The sequence below is a fragment of the Notamacropus eugenii genome, chromosome 5 (assembly GCF_028372415.1).
Source record: "Notamacropus eugenii isolate mMacEug1 chromosome 5, mMacEug1.pri_v2, whole genome shotgun sequence".
NCBI classification, from domain to species: domain Eukaryota; kingdom Metazoa; phylum Chordata; class Mammalia; order Diprotodontia; family Macropodidae; genus Notamacropus; species Notamacropus eugenii.
Genome location: NC_092876.1, coordinates 433,671,759 through 433,690,414, shown reverse-complemented (window position 1 = coordinate 433,690,414; position 18,656 = coordinate 433,671,759). Strand labels below are relative to the sequence as shown.

The 18,656-nt window shown below is 37.6% G+C and overlaps 1 long non-coding RNA gene and 1 pseudogene across 1 annotated transcript in view; both read right to left on the bottom strand.

The window, feature by feature from the left end:
- LOC140507156 (uncharacterized) overlaps window positions 1-15,185 on the bottom strand; it is a 73,292-nt gene extending 58,107 nt beyond the window's left edge. The window contains exon 1 of the long non-coding RNA XR_011968215.1: window positions 14,995-15,185. This is a non-coding gene — a long non-coding RNA (uncharacterized lncRNA). The remainder of the gene's footprint in view (window positions 1-14,994) is intronic.
- Window positions 11,176-12,400, bottom strand: LOC140503108 (matrix metalloproteinase-26 pseudogene; annotated as a pseudogene).
- Window positions 15,186-18,656: the final 3,471 nt, after the last annotated feature.

Here is an 18,656-nt window from a genome sequence, read left to right as displayed (position 1 = left end):
GTCAAAGGGTATGCACAGTTTTATATCCCTTTATGCATAGTTCCAAATTGTTCTCCAGAATGGTTGGATCAGCTCGCAACTCCACCAACAATGCACCAATGTTCCTATTTTTCCACATCCCCTCCAACATTTAGCATTTTCCTTTTCTATCACATTAGCCAATTTGATGGGTGTGAGGTGGTACCTCAAAGATGTTTCAATCTGCATTTCTCTAATCAATAGTGATTTAGAGCATTTTTATATGACTATAGTTTTTTTCTTCTGAAAACTACCTGTTCATAATCTTTAACCATTTATTCTCTTTTAAAAATCATGTTAGTTATTTGTCTATTTCATTAATTATAAAAGGCTCCTATTTCATCAATTTAGTGTGGTGGGGTTTTTTTGCTTTCAATTATATTCATCTCTTTTTTAATTTTTTGAATTTCTATTTTGTTACATAGAGGGTTTTGATTTGTTCTGATTTTTTGACTGATTTTTTTGATTGATTGACTTTTTCATTCCCTCTTTTATTGATTAAAACATTTATATATATATATATATATATATATATATATATATATATATATATATATATATATATATATATATATATATATATATATATATATATATTCCCCTAAGAATTGCTTTACCTGTATCCTATAAGTTTTGGCATATTTTCCCATTATTGTCAGATTTTTTGGGGGGAGGGGTGTTGAAATTTTCAGCTTTTTCTATAATTGTTCCTTGACTCATCAGTTCTTTAGAAATAGATTATCCCCTTCATTTATCTAAAGTTTGTTTTGGTCTTTAAGTTCTTTCTTGTTATCTTTTGCTTAGATTTGCCAAAGACATTACTGTCTGAACATTATTATTTTTCATACTATTATCATTTTACTATCTATTTCTACTCTCCAATTTGATCAGCTTTTTCTTTATGTATTTAGATGCTAACTTAGTTTGTGTGTGTACATATATATGTATACATGTGACATTTATACTGATTTATTATCTATGGTCTCTTTGAATATAATGTAATTTCCCTGCTTATCTCTTTTTTATCGTGCCTGTATATATTGCTGCCTCATTTGAAATCATGAGTGCTACTACTGCTTTTCTAAGTTTAACTGCAGTATAATATATTTTGCTTCAGTCCCTTACTTTAGCTTTATGTGAATCCTTATGTTTCTTTTAAACAACATATTACTGGATTCTATTTTTTCATCTTGCTATTTTTTGCTACTTTTCCTGTTTTATGGATGAATCAGTCCCATTCATAATCATTTAGTTATAATTTTTAATTTTATCTTTCCCTCCATCTTTTCCTCATTTTTTTCTCTTTGTTTCCATCTCCCTCTCTACAAATAGGAAGGTGATAAAGGAGAAGGCGTTTGTCTGACACTTGTGATCTATAAATGAAGCAACCTGTTTCCTCTCTATTGCAGACCTTCTCTCCCTCTTGCCTCATCCCTGATTCCACATTTTACTCTTTATTCCTTTTAATTCTTCCTTCATGTTTCTCTCTCCAATACTGGAGATTGTTTTGCTTATGACTTCCCTCTTACCTATTCTACTCTTCCTCCCTCTTAAACCCCTTTCTTTCTCTCCCCTCCCTGTGTCTCCTTCCTGTTCCTTTTTGAGTTAAATATGTTTCTATTTTTTTTTCTTTTCTAGTAAAGCAACAGGATACAAGACAACCTCACAGATTTATCTGAATTTCTGTGAGTCATTGTTAGGAAACTAAAGGAACTAATAAAAAATAAATTTTTTTACATCAAGGAAAAATAGATCAAATATTTGGGCATCAACTTATCGATCAACCAATAAACATTTATTAAAGCCCTACTATGTGCTAGGCACCGAAGATACAAAAACAAAAGAAGAAATAGATCCTATTCTTAAGGAGTCTAGCTTAGGAAAATAATCTTGTTCACATATTTGAAGTCATACAAGAGACCTTTCCAAAGGCAAAGACCAACTTCAAATGATTTACACAGAGATTAAAAAAGAACTTGTCCAATGGAGAGTGATTTTTTGATCATGGTTAGGCTGAACAAATATAATAAAAGTGACAATACTTCCCTAATGTCCCTAAATATAACAAGAATCAGAATTCTAATAATCTACTTTATAGAATTAAAGCCTTAACAAATTTCATACAAAAATAAATCCATGAGAATATCAAGACCTATGAAAAAAGAAGTATTTGAAACAAAATGAGCACTATCAGACCTCAAAATATAATCTAAAGCATGGATTGGCAAACTTTTTCTATAAAAACCAGATAATAAATATTTTAGACTCTGCAGGTCAAGAGCAAAAATTAAGGATATGTAGGAACTTATATAAGAGGAGAAAAAACAACTTTTATTGATAAAATTCACAACATAACTATTAAGTATATTTTTTTTGTAATACAGATCCCCTGATAAGATGAATGGAATTCTTTTTTAGGGAGTAATATTTCACTTAACTGGGCTTCAAAGTTAATGTTCCCTATCACCAAAATCAATTGCAAATGTCCATCTGTTAATGCTGCTCTATAATGCATTTTTATTAATTTAATCTTTGAAAATGTCTTTTCACATAGATAGATACTGCCAAATACTGATATCAGTTCATTAAAATATGATTTAAATAAGCTTATTCATCACTTGGAAAGCATTTATAGAAATCTACTAGATTTTTCTCTTGATATTTGCCTTTTAGCACATCATTACATTGCAGATTAATCGCTTCCAATTAAAGGTTTGGTGGAAGTTTTTCAGTTGAACACTTGAATGGATTTTGAAATACGAAAATTTCTTTTACACCTTCATTGAGGCAAAAATCCCCAAATAAATTATAGTTGGAACTGTAGTTTGAGTTCAGAAACTACCTCTGCTGCAAATTTGTGTGAGAATGGAGATTCTGTTTTTTGTTTTAACTTCTGACAGCATTATAAGAATATAAAGCAGCTTGACATCCCATGCAATTCCAACATTAGTTGTCAATGAACTGACTTTATTGCAATATAAGTTTCAAATATAAGCACTGGTTGGATTTGTAATTTTAGATTGAATTCATGAATAAACATTAGGTATCAGCACCATATTTGTGTCATAAAAGGAATTTGGTAGGACTCCTTTCTTTATTTTCCCAAATAGTTTTTATAATATTGGAATTAGTTGTTCTTTAAATATTTGGTAGAATTCACTTATGAATCAATCTGGTCCCAGAGGTTTTTTCTTAGGGAGCTCATTGACTTCTTTTTATTTCTTCAAAATTTTTTTAAAATTTCATTTATTTAGTTTTGTCTCCAAACTGTCTCCTTCATTCCCTCCCCACCAAAAACCATTCAGTATTCAATGAGTTGGGGGTGGTTCTCATTGAGAAAAATTTCATGCTTGGCCCTGAACATTTTAGTTCATTATAATCATAATAAACTTGGTGAAACTTTAAAAATCTTCTCTGATTTTGACATGATGAGTATGCATTGATCATTTTTAGAAAGTTGTTTTTATTGTGGCAGTACAAAAATAAGCATGGCACTCAAAGCACTATCTAGTTCTGGGTAATTGTATCACTGTGATTTATAGTGCACCAAGTAGCATTGTGAAATCATGGGAGTATGCAGTCTCTGTTGAACTATTCCACTTTGCTCTTTCAGTACAAAGGCACCCAGAGAGAATATGTAACCAAAGGAAAAGGGCATTATTTACAGCTACTAAAACATGGCCATTTTCATGTGTCACATAATACTATTTTTCTTTTTAACTTTTCCAACCATTTAGAAATGTAAAAAACTATTCTTAGCTCCAGAGACATATAAAAGATAGATGACAAGCCAGACTTGACCTGCCAGCTGTACTTTGTTGAATTCTGCTCTAAAGCAATAATTACAAAAACTGTGTGGAATTGAGAAAATAATGACATAGATCAATAGAAAACGAACAGAGGAAGCAGAAATAGAACCCAGTGAACATAAAAGTTTAGTGTTTAATAAACTCAACTTTAAAAATCACTAGGATATAAAATCACTATGCAAGAAAAACTGGTGGGAAAACTAGATGGATTTATGGCAAAAAAATGGGTTTAGACTCAGTTCACACTGTACATGATAGTGAATTTTAAATGGCTCAACAATCTAAATTTTTTAAAAATCCTTTTTGGTAAGCTGAGAAGAAAAAAAGAATTTGCTTTAGCTACAGAGAATATTTTAGAGGCAAAATCAAATTAAAAAAAAAGAAAAATTGGAAGAAATATTTGAAATAAATATATCATATCAACCAAAGACCTGATATTTAGAATCCATAAGAATGTAATCTGATTTTCTGTGAGATATGAAGAAATATTTGATGAGAACTGAAGCTCCAGGAGGCAGAATGAAACTTCTTAGTTTACAATAATAAAAATGAGTACCAGGATATTTGGGTAGGATACTTAACCAAGGTGATTGGGAACAAGATTTGGAGAGCAAGAGAGAATACAAGAAAAGCAGCATGATGGAAGTAGGGGAGAGGAAGAGGAGGCAAAGACAAAGACAGGGACTGAGACGGAGGCAGAGGCAGAGAGAGAGTGAGACAGAGATAGAAAAATGAGAGAAAGAAGAAAGGAGGGATGAAGGGAGGGAGGGGGAGAGAGAGTAAGAGAGAGAAGAGAGAGAGAAATCTGGGGGGAGGGAGATCCAGCAGGTATTTTGTGATATGAGTCTAGAGACTAGACACTCTCAAAGTGTTATACACAAAGTATGTCTATAACCGACTGGAGCTGAAATCTTTTGAAAGGGTGATGAAGTGTCTAATTTTCCCTTCTCCTCTGATTGCGAGTGAAAAGCATTTGCTCCATTTTTTTCTATATAAGTTGTTCATAATTCCTGTTTTTCATAATACCTAAGGTGACTTTCTCTTCATATAAAATTATGACAGGCTGTGACTCCTATGTGATTTGTGTGTGTGTGTTCTTAATTTCAAATAAAGGGATTGTAAGAGAAAGAGCCAGTGAATGTCTTGTGGGAGAGAGTCAAAGACACACACACACACACACACACACACACACACACGCAGACACAGAGACAGACACAGACAAAGGGACAGAGACAGAAAGATAGAAACACAGAAACAGAGACAGAGTCTGAGAAACAGAGACAGAAGTCCTGTACTCCACCTGGATCATTGTGATAACAGGAAAAGAATCTCCTCATAGCCTGAATGGGGGCTTGAATTATAATAAAGAGATACTTATAGATTTTGATTTTTAAAATTAATAACATATAAGTTACTCAACAGAGAAACATTAAATTCCAGACTCAGCACCAACCATTACCTAAGGTTCCACATAAGTAATGAATAAACAGGTTTATGTTGCGTATAATGTGGTTTGGTAAAAGCAGAGTAACTCTTCTCAGAGACAGTTGTTGTTGAGCTGTTTCATAACCCCATTTGAAGTTTTCTTGGCAGAGATACTGGAGTGGTTTGCCATTGACTTCTCCAGTTCATTTTGCAGATGAGGAAATGAAGGCAAACAGGGTTAAGTGACTTGTCCAGGGTCACACAACTAGTAACTGTCTGAGGCCAAATTTGAACTCAGTCCTTCCTGACTCCAGGTCCAGCTGTCCTGTCCACTGTACCACATAGCTGTGACCTAGACAATTAATCTTAGGCAATAATTAGCCCTATCATCCATTTAATTTTGAAAATGGCCTATCCAAGAAAAAGGGGCTAGAGGAGGAAAGAAGTACTTCTTTTCATTTTATCTCCCTACTTCAAGTCTCTCCCTCCCCTTTCCCCCCGCCCAGAGCAATACCACTTGTTTATAAAGAACTGATGCATATATGTATAAGATAAATACGCCATACTTCCCACAGAAGGAATGGGCAAAGGACATAGGTAATTTACAAAGGAGAAAATACAATCTGTTAACAACCATTAGAATGGCAAAAAAAAAATCAAAATTATAAAAATCCTATGTTGGTGGGGCTTTAGGAAAGTAGGCAATCTAATACATTGTCCATGGGACTACAGATTAGAGAAACTATTCTGGAAGTCTGCATGGCAATGTCAAACTGAGTTATTTTTTCCTGTTTGTGACATTCATCCCCCATCTCTTTGTACAGCCTTTGTGCAAGCTGCTCCCTGTCCCTAGAATGCTCTGCCATCTCAGTTCTGACTCTTGGAACCCCTTCTCAGAGCTCCAAAGTTCAGTTGAAGACCTTCTCTGATTACCCACTGTTAGCATCCTACTCCCATTACTATCGGTGTGTGTGTGTGTGTGTGTGTGTGTGTGTGTGTGTGTGTGTGTGTGTGTATGTGTGTGTGTTATAGTCACTTGTGAACATGTTGCTTCCTCCTACTAGAACACAATGTTGAGAGCAAGGATTCATTTTTGTATTTCTATCTTCAGGGATAAAGTATAGCACCTAGCAGGTAGTAGATGCTAATAAATGCTTGAACCCAGCAATTTGATAGCTAGGACTCTATCTTAAAATTATGCAAAAATAAAATAAACCTATTTACACAAAAACATCTGTATGGCCACATAACTAAGTATTAGAGCTGGGATATGATCCTAGATCTTCCGACTCCAATACTTTCTACTCCATAATGATGCACCTCTGAAGATGGAGACTTCTGTTTAGTCTTGAATCAAAATATCACAGAATTTTAGAACTGCAAAAAACCTGAGAGGTCATCCAGTCCACTTTCTGCCTTCTCCCATCCATTTTGCAGATGAGCAAATTGAGATATAAAAATTTGAAGTGTACAAGGTAGTATGCCTAAAGGTGGAAGGGGATGGAAATATTCCCTTAGTGACTTTTATAAATGCGAAATCAAGGCTTTCCTGAGGAAGCAAATGATGAGAAACTGAGAAGTTAATAAAACTGAGTCTTATTAAAGAAACCCACAAAAGCCAAGAACAAAGCCTAATTGGAAAAATTCATCTTGATGCTATCTGCAACAGCAAAAGCTTAGGCAAAGAGAAGCATGAAGGGTTACTTTGAGTTTCAAGTGAAAAAAGTGATATATTGTCCTCGCTCTTCCTTTACATTGAACCGATTATTCAAGCACAACAGCAAGGGTTATTCTCCATGTACAAAGCCTTTAAAGACCACAAAATGGAAAGCCTTATAAAGATGGGATTAAAATAAATTCTTTCATAATTTTTTAATATACATATTTTAATGCAGAGAAGGCAAGCAAAATCGTGTCAGCTCCCATTCATCAATTAAGGAGCAAGTCATCCCTAGGGTCTCATGCTAGATGTTTCACCAAAGGCTGACTGAGGTCCAAGTTAGGTGTAAACAATTAGCAACTTCATGAATTATGATTCTCTTAATGGAGCTTTTCTGTTCTCAAGAGTACACTGTTGTTAGTTTAATTAAGCTCACAAGTCTTGATCTGAGGTGTCTGCACATTGGCTGAGCTTGGCTCCCCATTAGGAAATATATACCTATGAATGAAATTTGTGAAATGCAAAAAACCAAAAAAAAAAATCACTTTTATTTACTAATGGCTATAGATGGCTATAATCAAAATAGAACCTCTTACTCAAACCAACTGATTTGGGAATAAAAGCATACATTTTGGGATCAAAAGTAGAAACAGACATACATTAATATGTTTATTGTTTTTTCCCTTTGCTGAAATCATCATGGAACTGGAGGACATCTTAGACATCATTTAGCCCAAACTTCTCATGTTATTGATAATCACTCTTAAGCCAGGGGTTCCAAAAAACCAGCCCTTAAGTAACCTTGGGCAGAGGGCTAGTGTTGTCCAATCTATGGGCTTCAAAGTGCAATAGGTTTAAGGTCTTGGGAAAGGAAGGGAAAGGAAAAGAAAGGAAAGGAAAAGAAAAGAAAGGAAAGGAAAGTGCATATCTTGTGTGTATGTGTGTGTATGTAAGTATGTATGTATGTATTCATGTATGTGTATATGTGTATGCGTACATATTTGTATATATCTCTATATCTTTCTCTGTCTCTCTATCTCATAGTTGTTTTCTTGTCTCATCATTAGATTGTGAGCTTTCTGAAAAGAAAGATCTTTTACTTTTCCTTGATTCTCCTGAGCTTAGCACAGTCCCTTGCAGATAGTAGAAATTTAATAAATAAAATGCATTCTTGACTGAATGCCTGACATACAACACTGGGTTTTGTGAATTAGCGACACCACAGAAAATCTCCACAAAACATTTAAACAGTTGACATTATTCAATCTGCATTAAAGTGACTAAGATAATATAGAACGTGAAGAACTAGAGTCTTCTCAGAAGAACAGGATTGGGGGTTTAAGGTGAGCCCTAAACGGGTTGTTTCAGCTTTGTGTTTCAATGAGCTGCCACCAAGTGAAGAGTGATGCCTGCTTTGAGGGATGTCCAGGGATGATCATTGCAGTGCACTGGATAGACAGTTAAAGTCTGTTGAAGGATTTGAGTTCAAATCTAGCTTCTGACACATACTGGCTGTGATTTTGGGCAAATCACTTAGCCTCTATTTACCTCAATTTTTTCGGCTGTATAATGAGGATAAATAATAGCCTCTACCTCCCATTATTGTTGTGAGGATAAAATGAAATATTTTAAAGCACTAAGCACAGTGCCTGACATGTAGCAAGCAGATCCTTAATAAATCCTTTCCCTCCTTCCCTTTCCTCTTGTCCCACCCTAAGAGGAAAAAAAAGACTTCCAGTTAAGGTCACAACATGATAGGTCCTAGAGGAGTTCTAATCTCCCACAAAAATCCCAGCAAAGGTTTAGAGGGCCCAGATATTGTATCAGCCATCAAGAAGACCAAAGAGAGACACAAGACAGTTTCTCTGACTCGTCCAGGACTGCACAAGAAGATGAAGCTAGTTAGGAGGTGAGGAGGGACCAAGCCTAGGGGACGCAGCAGCCTGAGAGCTCCTCAAATAGAATCCAAAGCCAGGGGCCACTTACAAAGGGGACCCCCCCTGGGGAAAGCAAAAGCCAATCCAATCTCATGAAAACAGGGACTGAAACTTGCAGGTTGTCTGAGCTGAGACCCACTGTGGGGAGAAGGAGCTGAAGTTAGCCTGACTCCAGTAAATGAGATCTGAAGCATGCCAGCACTGTGAGTAACCAGGGGAGCATGAAACCAGCAGGAGCTCCATTAAACTGGGAAGTCACAGCAGCAGTTAGGGATGGAGACAGTGCCTGCTGATCACTGCTTAGGGAGAAAAAGCCTGTGGAGACACTCGTTGGAGCACTTGGAGCCACAGCAGGAGACAGGGTCAGGTCTTTTCCTTAGTGTGCATGTGAGAAGTCTGAGACCAGCACAGTCTCCAACAACTGACTGGGGTCTGAAAGGACTACAGCAGGAGTTCAAAGCCAAATCTGAATTGAGAATTGTGTCAGGAGAATGATACAGAGATGAAACTGAAGCTGCTATTTACCATGAGCCACTGGAAGGGGAAGTTCATTTGCCCTACTTGGTCTGGGTTTTCCTTTCTTTATTCAAAGACACACAATTTATGGATTAGAAGCCTCCAATTTGGAACCTCCAGCCATCTTCTTTCTGCTTCTCATCAAAGAGATTCCCAAACCAGATATTCTCCTATCTAATAGGGAAAATTTAGGGAAGCATTAAAATGCTTTTCATTCATTTGTTCATTATTTCCTACTGGTTGGTTTCCTGCTCATTCAGAGCACATGCTCCCCAAGTCTTTTGGTGACTAGGAAAGGGCAACTGTCTTCTTGGTTTTGTGCCAAGATCAGTCAAAACAGTTACTCCTTTCCTAAATCATCAACTTCATCCCAGGGCAAAAGAAAATAAAAATAAAAAAGGTAAGAGGAAAACATGCTGGCAGAGGCTACATAAGTTACCCTTGTCTATTATTCTTTACTAAAGTTTATGTGCAGGAATTCATCACCTGGGGTCCATGAACTTTAAAAATAATTCATATATATATGTATAGATAGATATAGATATACACACACATACCACATACATATCTATATCTATATCTATATATACATGTTTTTGTATATGTATACACATATATAATTTATAATTATAAATGATATATAATCATATATAGTCGCATATTTATAAAATAATTATACAATAATTTATATTTATAATTATATAATAATTCCATAATTATAAATTACATGTATATAATTGATAATTGTATTTCAATAGATTTTGTTTCCTTTGCAATCCCATGTAATTTATTTTACGCCTTTAAAAGCACTATTCTGAAGGAGCCAGAGCAACAGTTTTTCTGGTTGGTCCACGACACAAAACTCCTGCTATAGTGAAATACTGGATTTGGAGTCAGAGGGTCTGGGTTCAAATGCTGTTGCAGTTACTACTGGTGTCACTTGCTAGGACTGATGAGTTTTTGTAGAAAAATAAGACAGGCCAGTCCATGGTGAAAGCAAAAGGCTTTTTGTATTTGATGTGCTTGAGGTAAGGTCACGTGACTTAAGTAGAGAGGGTCAAGAGATCATGGAGAGTGAAGCAAGGGCAACAATGCCCGGGTATTATTAGAGCAGCACACATACTCCCAAACTGAGGCAACCAGTGCTCCCTCTAACCAATTCCCAATTTTTCCAATTCTCAATATGGAAGCTGGGGCAGAGAAGATAATACAACCAGGGGAATGGATGGTCTTCTGGCTATGACAGAAGGAGGTAGTCCATCATGGTCTGGTGAGAGTCTGCTCCCAGAACTTGCTGCTTTGTGGCATCAAACTCTCACTGGGTCTTCTTGGTTTATTCTCCTTCCATGCATCAGGACAGCTCTGGAATTAGGGGAGCAGGCAGCTCAGGCATTTTTACAGAGAGGGAAGAGCTCCATTTCAGGATGATCTGATTGGTTTTCTATCCTTGAGGTCATAGACAGGTGGGAACAGGGAGAGGGGCCTGTTAATTAGTGAGGAAACTCTGCAAGATCTTTATACTAGAGCTTCCAGAGAAGGGACAGAACAGGAGTGAGGCATACCATATAGGAGGAGGAGTGTGTTTTTATCTAGGGCAGAGAAAACTTGTAGGACAGAGAAAGATAAGGCTTTCTCGACAATAAGAGTTAAATATTCACTTGTTAACTTGGTCAAACCACTTAACCTCTATGTGCTTCCGTTTCCTTCCTTATGTTATTCTTTTTTTTTTTTATTACAAATAATATGTACAATTTATTTACATACTTTAAAAAAAGGCAGTAGAAAATGGACATTCAGTTTCATATTTAAAATATTCCTTTGCGTTCGCTTGTTCAGAGTTGAAATTCTAAATTAGACCATTCCTCTCCCCCCAATACTTTGAATCTTAGCTCCAGCAGGCCTCAAAGGTAACATGGGAAGCACTTCTCCATGAGTTATTGGTTTGCTTCCTGGGTCAGGGAAATTTACACTTTCTATGGAAAAGGATCCATGTGTGCCAAGTCTAGAACTTCAGTATATGGCATTTTCTTTCCCTTAATAAAGGGTCTGGATTCCCATTATATCATCATCACTGAGCCTGAAGAATTTTGGATCCTGATATTGACAATTGGGGAACATGATGGAGCCTGGATCCTGAGAGTGTCCCAGGCCCAGAGCATGGCCTTTCTCATGAACAGCTGCCAGGAAGAGGTTGATTCCCTCATCATAATAGGACCATTCTTCCTCACTGTCAAAGTGGATTGTTCCTTGATAGTTAGGAACTTGGGCAAAAGCATGAGCTAGAATGTTTCCTTCTCCATCAAAGGGGTAGGCATCTCCAACCAGGAAAGCAAACTCAGTGTCAGAATCTTGTTTATACACTTGTCGGAACTTCAAGGGCATCGCACTATTCCAAACTTTTGCTGTCTTCTGCAAGATCTTTTCAACTGTCCTATGATTCATGCCCCTTGGATACTTGATGATACTGTAGGTTATGGGGTTATTTCTAATTTTGGGCTTCCCAGGAAAAAATGAGTAGTCAGCAATATCTTGGACCCCACATCGAGGGTCTTTGTGGGATCATCCAATCATCCAGTTTCCTCCAGCCTGAAGAAATGTTGCAAGAAGCGCAATTGATCCTCTAGAGTTTGGTGCTGGGATTCATCTTTGGTGAGGAAGAATCAATGAAAGTAATTCTTAAAGAATTCCAAATTATCAAGGATAGCTTTGGGGATCACTGGAAAGGACAAACAGCAGGGCAGGAAAAGAATAAAGATGAGAAGAGTAGACCACATGATTAAAGTTCCTTCCAGCTGTACTGTGGGCTTTCCCTTACGTTATTCTTGTGGACAAAAGAGGCAGATTAGATAGCAGTTCGCATGAAAAAGAGATCTGGAGGTTTTTTGCAAGGCAAGCTCAACATGGGTCAACAGTGTAACATAAGGAGATAAAAGTGACTATAATATTAGACTAGACTGAACGTCCTAATGTCCAGGGGTAAGGATGTGATTGATGGTCTTGTTGTACACTGTACCAATCAAACCACATCTGCAGTATTGTGTTTAGTACTGGATGTCACCTGACATAAACAAATTGGAGAGCAAAAGAGAGTGGGGAAGAATCCTAAGATAATGGTATTTAAGGATTAGAGAAAGGAAAGGGGGCTTTTTAGTTTGAAGAAGAGAAGACTGAGGGAGATATGATAGTTGTCTTCAAGTGCTTGAAAAGGTGCCATATGGAAGGGGAATTGGACTTAATTTGCTTGGCCCTTGAAAGCAGAATTAGAAGCAATGGCTATAACTTACAGAGAGGCAGACACACACTTGATGCAAGAAAAACAACACAATCACGCAATGAAAAAGTAGGACTGGAGAAAAGGATGTCAACAAAAATGAATGAGCCTAGAGAAGATGGACTGGTCACATAACCAGGGCTAGGGATGACTGACAGCCTGTGTGCTCCACTGGTATCCTCAGGACATCAGGAAGAAAGTGAGAAGTAACATAGGGGAGGACACAGAGGGACTGTGATCTCTACCACAGAAGAAAATCCCCACATAAGGCAGGATCACAGAGTCACTGCCAAATTTAAATTAAAAATTATTTATTAGTAATTTAATATCCTAGCAATGAGAGTTATCCCAAAGTGGAATTGGCAATGTCTAAGTGTAATGATTCCCCTTTGATTGGTGTCTCGAAGGACTGGATGACCACTTGGGCATGGTATAGAAGGTATTCTCAGTTAGATTAATAATAAAAGTCATTATTTTTATGGTGCTTTAAAGTTTGCAAAATACTTAATGTATCTTATCACATTTGATCCTCACAACAATCCTGTGACACAGGGGCTAGTCCCATTTTACAGATGAAAAAACAGAGTCTGAGAAAGGTTAAAGAACTTGCACAGGATCATTATATGGCCAAGGCAATATTCACAGCACTGGGGGTGACTATGAATATACCAGAGTAGTTCTCAATTGCAAAGGATAACAGACTCTCCATATAGAAGGCAGAAGAAAAACATTTATTCAGACACAAGAAAGCTAAATCCCCACACCAGAAAGCCAAATCTATCATAGTAGCCAAGAAGTCAATACACATTATCGCTACAAGGGACAAAGTCATTCTCAAGCCTCCACTCACCTATCCATCCACTGGGGCCTTCCCGTAAACAAAAAAACACTCACTAACCTAGCTTGCTTGCCTGTGTCCTCTCTCTCTCTCTTCCCTAACTGCTCTCACTCACTTCCTCTCAGTTCTGCTGCACCCTTCCTGTTCCACCCATTCAGCAAGCTCCTCCTACTATATGTCACTTAGGCTTCCAGGTGATTTAAGCAGGTTACATGGGCCTATTAATGAATGGAAAAGATCTTCCCATTTAAATTACCATTACAATCATACAGCTACTATCTAAGGTAGAATGTGAACTCTAGTCTTCATGACCAGAAGTCCCAAATCTTAGCTGCCTCTAAATCTCCGAGTAACGGGTTCAAAGTTGCCTTTTACCTCTAGCTGTTACTACTCTATGAACTCTGAATTCTTCTTATCATTACATGAGGAAGAAGTTTTCTGAGCTCTTAGAGAGTAGGGGGAATTAGTTATGGTCCTTGTGGTTAAGGGTGAGGCTGGTGGCAATGAGAAAGAAGAGAGAAAAAAAATCTCTGGTTCAACAATGTTGGAAAATAGTTTCCCCCATTTCCAAGGGGCATTTCTTTACACTGGACACCTGGAATGAGTGCAGTGGAGTAGGGAATTTAGTTCCGAGTTTTCTGGCATTGAAAGCAAAAAGGGAAACACATTGGTACTATAGCTCTCATTGCTCAATGAAAGGAAGCATACAAGTTCATCCGGGGAGATAAATTTTTTCCTGGCACTGGATACCAGGAGGACTTTATCCAGAGGATCTTTATATAAGGAACTTGAGGCAATATAATGGACAATGTCTTTAACTGTGGTTTTACAAAGGATAACGAAATGCTCTTTGAATGGCTGTTTATTATATTGACCATCTATAAAAAGCTGAAGGGATAACATTGTAAAATCAAAATTTAACTCATGGAAGACATTTGATTTTTGTGAGGAGCTAAGAAAATGTGGCCCAACTATGTAGAATTAGGACTTTCTAATTGAATATAAGGATAGGTTACAGAACCCAGAAGAAGAGATGCTTCACAAGTCCATAAAGCTGTCTTGTTCCAATGTCAGATGTCAAGTGAACTTTGGTAAATTCTGTATTTCAGCTAATTCATGACTGACTGCTCTGAGGAGCGCCTGAAGTATGGAATTCTTTCTGGTTTAACAAAGTATTCATATGCTTTCAATACAGACAAAGATGAAGCCAAGTTTATAGTCTCTTGTGGAAGTTCAGACACCAGGTATCTAAATGAAGAACAGTTATTCCACTTCACAGAGTTAGCCCTCAGAGGGGCTAACGAGTAAAGGGCTGTAAGTAGGATGGAGTGATTGGGTTTTGTCCCAGAGTGCTGGATTTAGCACACACTGACAGCAATTTCTACGTTGCATTGTGTAGGAAGAATAAGAGTTTAACGCCCAGTTACAAATAATTAGTTAAAATAGGGGGAAACCAGATTGCACACTGGGATGAGCTCTCCTTATCCCTACCCTCACCCCAGAAAAGACCTAGAGCCTACCTGTGTCCCAGCATCTCTGTCTCTTCCTTAGGCAATAATGTCCTGCCCACTTCCTACAAGCTCTTTAACCTAGGGGCATTTATGTGGTGACTGCCCAATTGCAAAAATTCCCAGTTAGAGCTCTTCATAGATAGGACCTAATTTCTTTCCAAAGTCACTGTGAGTCTGCTCCAGCACTGAGTTAAATATTTGTCAAGGCCTCAGAATGGCAAGACTGTCCTACCTCTGGCACTGAATTGCCATAGGGAGAGGATTGGCTGTCACTGACCCCTCATGACTCAAGTTTATAACCTCAAATCTCAGAGCCCAGTGCCTTGTACGTAACACGTGTTTAATTAACATTTGTTGGCTTGACTTGTGAAACTGGCATTCTTTGTGCTTCAGACCTCAGGCATCTTGGCAGCATAATATGGCACCAGAACTTCTATGGGAAACACATAGTTGTTGTTCCTTTGTCAGTTATGTGTGACTTTTCATGACTCCATTTGGGATTTTCTTTTTTTTTCTTTTATTTAAGATTTAAATTTCTTTATTTTTAGTTTTCAGCATTAATTTCCACAAGATTTTGAACTCCAAATTTTCTCCCCATCTCTCCCCTCTCCCCCCACCCCGAGATAGCATGTATTCTGATTACCCCTTCCCCAGTTGCCCTCCCTTTTATCATACCCCACCTCTTATTTCCTTCCCCTTCACTTTCTTGAAGGACAAGATAGATTTCTACACCTCATTGCCTGTACATCTTATTGTACAATTTTATTTGTTTTTAAATCTTTGAGTTCCCAATTCTCTCCCTTCTTCCCTCCCATTGAGAAGGCAAGATATTCAATCTATACATGTCTAGTTAGGCAAAACACCTCCATGTTGTGAAAGACTAACTGTTTCCCTCCATCCTATCCCACCTCCCTCAATTATTCTATTTTGTTCTTTGACCCTACATCTTTTCTAAAGGGATTGATGCTTCTGACTACCCCCTCCCTCAATCTGCCCTTCCTTCTATCATAGTCCCTTCTTATCCCCTTCTCCTCTACTTTCCTATAGGGTAAGACATCCAGTTGAGTGTGTATATTATTCTCTTCTTAAGTCAAATCCAGCGAGAGTAAAGTTCACTCATTCTCTCTTCCCCTCCACTGTGAAACTTTTTTCTTGTCTCTTTTATGTCAGATAATTTACCCCATTTTATCACTCCCTTTCTCCTTCTCCCAATATATTCCTCTCTCGCCCCTTAATTTTATTTTTAGATGGCATCCTTTCATATTCAATTCACCCTGTTCCGTCTCTATCTACCTACCTACCTATCTATCTATCTATCTATCTATCTATCTATCTATCTATCTATCTATCTATCTATCTATCTATCTATCCATCCATCCATCCATCCATCCATCCATCCATCCATCCATTCATCCATCTATTTCCTTCAACTACCCTAATACTGAGAAAGGTCTCATGAGTTACAAATATCACCTTTTCATGTAGGAATGTAAAACAGTTCAACTTTAATAAGTATCTTATGATTTCTCTTTCCTTTTTACCTTTTTATGCTCCTCTTGATTCTTGTATTTGAAAGTCAAATTTTCTATTCAGCTCTGGTCTTTTCATCAAGAATGCTTGAAAGTCATCTATTTCATTGAGTATCCATTTTTCCCCTGAAGTATTATACTCAGTTTTGCTGGGTAGGTGACTCTTGGTTTTAATCCTAGCTCCTCTAACGTCTGGAATATCATATTCCAAACTCTTTGATCCCTTAATGTAGAAGCTTCTAGATCTTGTGTTATCCTCATTGTATTTCCATAATACTTGAATTGCTTCTTTCTGGCTGCTTGCAGTATTTTCTCCTTGACCTGGGAATTCTGAAATTTGACTACAATATTCCTAGGAGTTTTCCTTTTAGTATCTCTTTCCAGAAGAGATTGGTGGATTCTTTCAATTTCTATTTTGCCCCCTGGTTCTAGAATATCAGAGTAGTTTTCCTTGATAATTTCTTGAAAGATGATGTCTAAGTTCTCTTTTTGATCATGGCTTTCAGGTAGTTCAATAATTTTTTAATTGTCTCTCCTGGATCTATTTTCCAGGTCACTGATTTTTCCAGTGAGATATTTTACATTATCTTCTACTTTTCATTCTTTTGGTTCTATTTTATAATTTCTTGATTTCTCATAAAGTCATTAGCTTCCATTTTCTCCATTATAATTTTGAAGGAACTATTTTCTTCAGTGAGCTTTTGGACCTCCTTTTCCAATTGGCCAATTCTGCTTTTTAAGGCATTCTTCTTTTCACTGGCTTTTTGGACTTCTTTTGCCATTTGGGTTAGTCTATTTTTAATGCGTTATTTTCTTCAGTATTTTTTGGGTCACCTTTAGCAAGCTGTTGACTCATTTTTCATTATTTTCTTGCATCAGTCTCATTTCTCTTACCAATTTTTACTCTACTTCTCTTACTTGATTTTCAAAATCCTTTCTGAGCTTGTCCATGACCTGAGACTAATTCATATTTTTTTCTTGGAGGCTTTTGATATAGAGCTTTGACTTTATTGTCTTCTGGTTGTATGCCCTGATCTTCCTTGTCACCACGATAAGATTCTACAGTCTGAGTTCTTTTATGATGTTTACTCATCTTCCCAGTCAAACACTTGACTTTCTAACTCTTTTTCAAGGTAGGACTCTGCTTGTAGTGGGTGTGGGTGCAGATGTACTATCATAGACTTCAGTGATTTTGTGTCAGTAACTTGATCCCTCACTGTGTGTGGGTCCAGAGCTCTGAAAGCAGCCTCTACTGCTGCAGCTGCTGATGCCATCACCACCTTCACCACCCTGGGCTTGGGGCCAGACCTGGCCAGACCACGAGCTCCTCTTTCACCTAGGTCCCACAGAGTTTTCCCACTGACCTTTATGGTGTTTGTGTCTTGAGGAGTCTATAAACTGCCACAGATACCAATGATTCAATATCCTGAGGGCATCTCTGTGCCAGTACAGCCCACATTGGACTGTGTTCAGCTTCCTGCCCATTGCAAAAGACCTGTTAACTTTCCAGGTTGTCTTGGGTTAGGGATTTGTTTCACTCTGTCATTTTGTAGGTTCTGTAGCTCTAGAATTTGTTTAAATTCAATTTTTTCAGGTAGTTGGAGGGCTTTGGAGGAAAGCTCAGGGAATTCCCTGTTTTTACTCCGCCATCTTTGTTCTGCCTCTCCATTTGGGATTTTCTTGGCAAAGATACTAGGGTCGTTTGCCAATTCCTTCTTTAGCTCATTTTAGAAATGAGGAATTAAGGCAAACAGGGTTAAGTGACTTGCCCAGGGTTGCACAGCTAGTGTCTGAGGCCAGATGAGTCCTCCTGACTCTGGGACCACAGCTACATTCGCTGTGTCATCTAGCTGTCCCAGGGAAACACATAAAGTTCTGGAGGAATACACTCCCCGAAACACATGTAAATACAGACAAGAATGTCTGAAATCACTGCCAGAATTGCTCTGCTGTGACAGCACCCCATTTGTTGTCTCATGGCTCTGTTCTCCAACACTATGAAGTTCTTTATGAGTAGAATCACAAGAGCCAATCACAATAACCAACTGCAAGCCCTAGTAGTGAATCCCTCTATCTCCCTGTTTTTGTGCATTTGCTGATAGCATTTCAGTAGTTGAAAGGTTATTGTTCTCCCCAGTGTTA